Genomic DNA, 6,000 nt, shown 5'->3' with positions numbered 1-6,000 from the left:
CCACATTCTGTGCACTCATAAGATGTCTCGCTAGTGTGGATTCTTTGGTGTACCAACACATTGTAAGAATCTTTTACAGCATTCTGTACACTGTAAAGGTTTATCACCAGGATGGGTTCTGTGATATCTCAACGGTGTTCTCTTTGCAGCAAAGCTTTTCCTACGTTCAGGACACTGATAGTGTTTCTCACCAGTATGGATTTTTTGATATTTTAAGAAACCGGATTTATGAATTAGGCCTTTTCCGCATTCAATACACGGATAGTGTTTCTCACCATTATGGAATTTCTTATGCTTCACTAATGTTCCCTATGAAATGAATCTTTTTCCACATTCAGTACAGTTGTAGGGTGTTTCACCATACTAGTCTCTATGATGTATCAACAAATAGTGAGTATTATTGAATCTTTATTCTTTTCCCACATTAAGTACAATGACAAGGTTTCTCACCAGTATAAATACTCGATGATTCACTAATCTCTGCTTTTCACTGAAGCATTTTCCATATTCTGTTCACCAATAGAGTTACTCACCAGTATGGCCAACAGCCCTCTATTAACAAAGCTTTACTCACATTTTATTGTTTTTCACTAGTATGAACTCTGATGCTTCACAAGTTCTCCCTTCTCAATAAATCAGTTACCACATTCTGCACCGTCATAGGGTTTTCACCAGTATGGATTCTCTGATGCACCAAAAGCCTTCTCTTATGAGTGAAGCTTTCCTCGCCGTCTGTACCTGGATATGGTTTCTCACCAGTATGGATTCTCTGATGTACCGACAAATTGTATGTGTTAACAAATCTTTTGCCCCTCAGTCTGCACATTGAAAAGAATTTTCAGCGGTATGAATTGAACAGTGTGCTCTTTCGAGTGAAGCTTTTTCTGCATTCTGTACAGTGGTAGGGTTTCTCACCAGTATGGACTCTCTGATGTAGCAAAGGCCCTCGCTGCTGAGTGAAGCTTTTCTCACATTCTATACATGGATAATGATTCTCACCAGTATGAATTTGCTGATGCTGCACCAGGTTGCCCTTCAAACTGAAGCTTTTATCACTTCAGCACAGTGGCAGGGTTTCTCACCAGTATGCATTCTCTGATGCCGCACCAAGCTGGATTTTATAATGAAGATTTTCCCACATTCAGTACAGTGGTAGGGCTTCTCACCAGTATGTCTTTTCTGATGCTGATGCAGGCTGTACTTCAAAATGAATCTTTTCCCACATTCTGTACACTGATAGGGTTTCTCACCAGTATGGATTCTCTGATGCTGCAAAAGGCTGCACCTTGTACTGAAACTGTTGTCACATTCTGCACAGTGGTAGGGTTTCTCACCAGTATGGATTCTCTGGTGCCGCACCAAGTTGCACTGGACACTGAAGCTTTTCCCACATTCTGTACACTGATAGGGTTTCTCACCAGTGTGGATTCTCTGATGTAGCAAAAGATGTGTCTTCTCAGTAAAGCTCTTCCCACATTCTAAACAATGATAGGGCTTCTCACCAGTATGGATTCTCTGATGTACAAGCAGTGCACTTGTCTGCGTGAAGCTACTTCCACATTCTGTACATTGATAGGGTTTCTCACCAGTATGGATTTTCTGATGTATGAGCAGTGCACTTGCTTGAGTGAAGCTTCTCCTACATTCTGTACATTGAAAGGGTTTCTCACCAGTATGGATTCTCTGATGCCGCACCAGGTGGCACTTCACACTGAAGCTTTTCCCACATTCTGTACAATGATAAGGATTCTCTCCAGTATGGATTCTCTGATGTACCAAAAGCCTTCCCCTTTGAGGGAACTTTTTCCCACATTCTGTACACGGATAGGGTTTCTCACCAGTATGGATTCTCTGATGCTGCACAAGGCTGTACCTTGTACTGAAACTGTTGTCACATTCTGCACAGTGGTAGGGTTTCTCACCAGTATGGATTCTCTGGTGCCGCACGAGGTGGTGCTTTGCACTGAAACTTTTGTCACATTCAGCACAGTGGTAGGGTTTCTCGCCAGTATGGATTCTCTGATGTACAAGCAGTGCACTTGTCTGCGTGAAGCTACTTCCACATTCCGTACATTGAAAGGGTCTCTCACCAGTATGGATTTTCTGTTGATTCGCCAGACTTTGCTGCTCATTGAAGCTTTTTCCACATTCAGTGTATTTGCAGGGGTTCTCACTAGTAGGGATTCTCTGATGTACGATTAGTGTGCTTCTCTGAGTGAAGTGTTCCCCACATTCTGTGCCCCAACATGGTTTCTCATCAGTGAGGATGCTTTGGGGACTTAACATATTTGTCTTACGACTGAAGCCTGTCCACATTTAGTACAGATAGGGTTTTTCACCAGTATGTATTCTCTGATGTAACAGTGTGCTCTTCACAGCAAAGTGTTTCACTGATAAGGTTTCTCATTCCATACACTGATAGGACATCTCCTCAGAACAAACATTTTTATGCCTGTGCAGCAAAGAGCCAGTAGTGCAGCTTTTCTCAGGTTATGTACACTGCTATGTCTCTGAATACACATTCTCTGGTAATTCACATGATTTCTTTGGTGAGTGAAGCTCTTCCAATCCTCCTTACAATGGTATGTTTTCTCAAGAGTACACAAGAGTACCCAAATATGGTTTATCGCCAGAACACAAACTCTGCAGATCATATAGATAAAAGCTCTAAGTAAACATTTCTCACTCCGTAGACTGATAATTATTCATGGTATGGAGCTTCACACTGTCCACAAAGATCAGCTCTGTATGAAGTTCTTGCTCAAGCTAGTTCATTGTTTTACCCCAGAATGTTTTGTAGAGTGTGTATACATCGCAAGCTTCCATGTAGATGTTTTCACAGACTCTTCACACTGATACAATTTTTTCTTCTGGTGATGCTGCTCCGGACTTTTTGGGTGCAGGGGAAATGCAGGTCTGTTCATCAGCTCCTTCGGTTCTGTGATTGAGAAACAAACGTCAGTGAGGTTGTCACAGCCAGGTGGCTTAAAGATTGAAAAGAGGGATGAGGAAGGAGTTACTGTGAAGACAAGAGAGGCATTGACAGAGGAATACTGCAGAAGATATGCTGAGGTTTGAAGTCAAAGTTAGAGCCTTAAAAGACAATACAGTGTCCTAGTTTCAACTGCTGAATTTGCAGGTTAGGTGGACACTGCTGCCAATCCTAATCACAACAGCCCAGTTTCGAGGTAAAGCCTCTTGAAGTCTGGAGCCCCTTGAACAGGACACTTAATTGGTTTCCAGGTCAAGTCCAGCACCAGTAATCTCACCTAACTTGACAAGTGACTTTAAGGACCAGTTGACCCTGTGAAGGTTGCACATTAGCAGTGCTTCAAATACATCAAAGGAGCTTTCGCATATCACTCCCACATTACAATATACTAAAGCAAGTCAGTCCTCTCCTACGCCACCAGAGGAGCTATGTGAGAATATTCCATTAAAAAAAAAAACATTTAAAAAACCCAGACATACGTTTCTCCTCCTGTAATCCTGGATGAATATGCAAGACGAGCCTCACCTTCGAACATGCTATTACAACCTCTCACTTATGGTCTTTCACCTTCAGTCTCCCATAAGGACTTCATCCCAGTAAACGCTATGAAACACCTGAATCCTTTTTATTCCTCAAACAAGAGCTTCTTTTAATACTACATAGTTGCTAGCACAAGGACACACTTGTTTGGGAAAAACACACACCTCAAAGGGCTGATAATCAGAATAATTGGCATCCCAATTTTCTACCACTTTAAATACTGGAGAAGTTAACCCAACTTCACTGATAAAAATACTCCACTTGACCACCATTAAATGGGGATTTTCCTCGATTAACTGGTTGACCCTGGCTCCAGGTGGGCCACATGAGGCTTCTAAAATATAAGAAAAACAACCTAAATGTAAAGTTACCAACACAAAGAGGATAGCACAAGAGGTCTGACCCACAGCAGGAAAAAAACTCCTACTTTCGTTGCAATATACTGCTTTAATGCCTTTCGTGAATATCATTATTCAAGTCACTGCTGCTACCTTTCTGTAGAAGGAGTAGCCTTGTTGCTCTGGGAGCCATGAGGGGAGAACATTTTCATAAACAGAACGCGATTTAAACTTTATTTTACTCTGGAGGGAACTGCACCAGGCTCCATCCAAATTGCCACTTTATGTAGTCCAGGAAAAACCTATTTATTATGGTTCATATCAGGCCCATAGGAATGAATTGGAGATTGCAGGAGCAATTTGTGCACATTCGTTGCACACACACACACACACACATGCCCTAAGGGTATGTGTGTGCGCAACATGAATCTTTGAAAAATGCACAAAAGTCAATTTTTCAACGTTTTTGCAAATTACCATGAAGTTCAACTTCATGGTAATTTGCTACTTCTATTAGCAAAATCACAATTTTTTTAATGCATTGCATTTAAGGAATCTCAATTTGGGATTCCTTAAATGCAATCGCAATTTAAGGAATCGCAATTTAGAGATTCCTTAAAATGCGATTTTTGCATTTGGGATGCATCATCCCAAATGCAAAAATACCGGTCGCAAAGGGGAAGAATCTGAGAATCTGCCCATTTGCGAACGGTTTTTCCTTTGATGCATGTGCCTGAATATCCTTTAAAAGATAAATAATGGACTTTTAAATCTAAAGATAACAATATGATTACAATCTTCAAAGATGTTTAAGAAAGCTTATATACACCAGTGAAAAATAAAATGGACCACGTAGAAGATTTCAAGAAGTTTGTTTCACCTGTCAGGAAGCAACATAAAGAAGTCAAAGATAACAGACTTCACTCCTGCTGAACGTGTCCCTTGATGCAGGGTCACCCCCAAACTTTTTGCTTTGACTCCTCTTGTTTTTTAACCAGTTTTTTGGGGCTTTCAGGACTCTGTGCACTTAATTACTGCTAACCAATGCAAAAGTGCTTGTTCTCCTCATCTAAAACATGATGAAATTGGCTCACATCCAACTGGCACATTTAATTTACTTGTACATCTCTAGTAATGTGATAATATATGTATTCAGGGACTGTAATTTCAATGCTACAAGTGGGCATTCAGTATCCATTGTGCCACCCATTAAAGTAGCCTTTTAAAACAGGTGGGAAGTGGAGTTTAAAACTGCCATTTTTACTTTTTAAAACATATAGAATCACTAGGGTGGGCCCTAAAAAGCCCATAGGGCAGGGTGCACGGTGTCTAAATAGTAAAACGTGTTTCAAAATGTTACATGTTCTGGTAGTGAAACACCCCTAAATTTGTTTTCACTACTTTAAGGGCCATCTCTCCCATTTAATAACATTAGGTTCCATTATTACATTTGATAAGTGATACATTTTGACAGGGAGAAGGTAGGAATGTCATGTTTACACACTAATGAAAAATTATTTAAAATCCTATTTAATGTCAAAGACAAAATTTAAGTCATGATTCAGAAAATGTTACTTTTAGAAAGCTTGCATTTTCATATCCTAACGATTTGGTGCCTGCTGCCAGAGTCCTGGGTCACATGACCCTGCTACTAGGCTTTGTGTATTCCTCCCTGTGAGACAATAGTGCTTAGGTGTGAGCAGGATGGGTCATCCTGACAGAATGAATGGGTGCGGAGCGGTTCCCTAACCTACTTGGACTACAATAGGGGCTGCCTCAAGCACACTCAAAAAAACATAAAACCATCCAATTGTCACCCCAGGCTTCTTGGAGCCTCCCTTCAACCCAGGCTACCTGAGTAACTCCAAGGGTAAGTTGGTTGACCTGTTCTGAGCTACAGGGACCCAACAAGTTCGAGAGGCCTCCCTACAACTGGCCCTGCCTGAACCTGCAACTGAAACTGGTTTGTGCCAAGCAACCACAGAGTTAAGCAAAGGTTATCTTAATGACTTTTGTGGTTCACAATGACAAGGATTGTGGTTGTTGCCTTAGTGGGGCTCCCACCCCCTCAACCAATAACAGAATTTTTTAAACTATCACTCGAAAAAGACATTACTATTGGTGACAAAA

The 6,000-nt window shown here is 41.1% G+C and overlaps 1 pseudogene across 1 annotated transcript in view; it reads right to left on the bottom strand.

Moving 5' to 3' along the window:
• Positions 1 to 391: 391 nt before the first annotated feature.
• Positions 392 to 6,000, bottom strand: part of LOC144828356 (uncharacterized) — a 79,968-nt pseudogene continuing 74,359 nt past the window's right edge. Inside the window, exon 3 of the transcript XR_013610431.1 lies at positions 392 to 2,938. The product of XR_013610431.1 is annotated as an uncharacterized LOC144828356 (transcript). The remainder of the gene's footprint in view (positions 2,939 to 6,000) is intronic.

Source organism: Lissotriton helveticus, chromosome 4_1 (genome assembly GCF_964261635.1).
Source record: "Lissotriton helveticus chromosome 4_1, aLisHel1.1, whole genome shotgun sequence".
Taxonomy (NCBI): Eukaryota; Metazoa; Chordata; class Amphibia; order Caudata; family Salamandridae; genus Lissotriton; species Lissotriton helveticus.
This window is presented reverse-complemented; position numbering and strand designations above follow the sequence as displayed.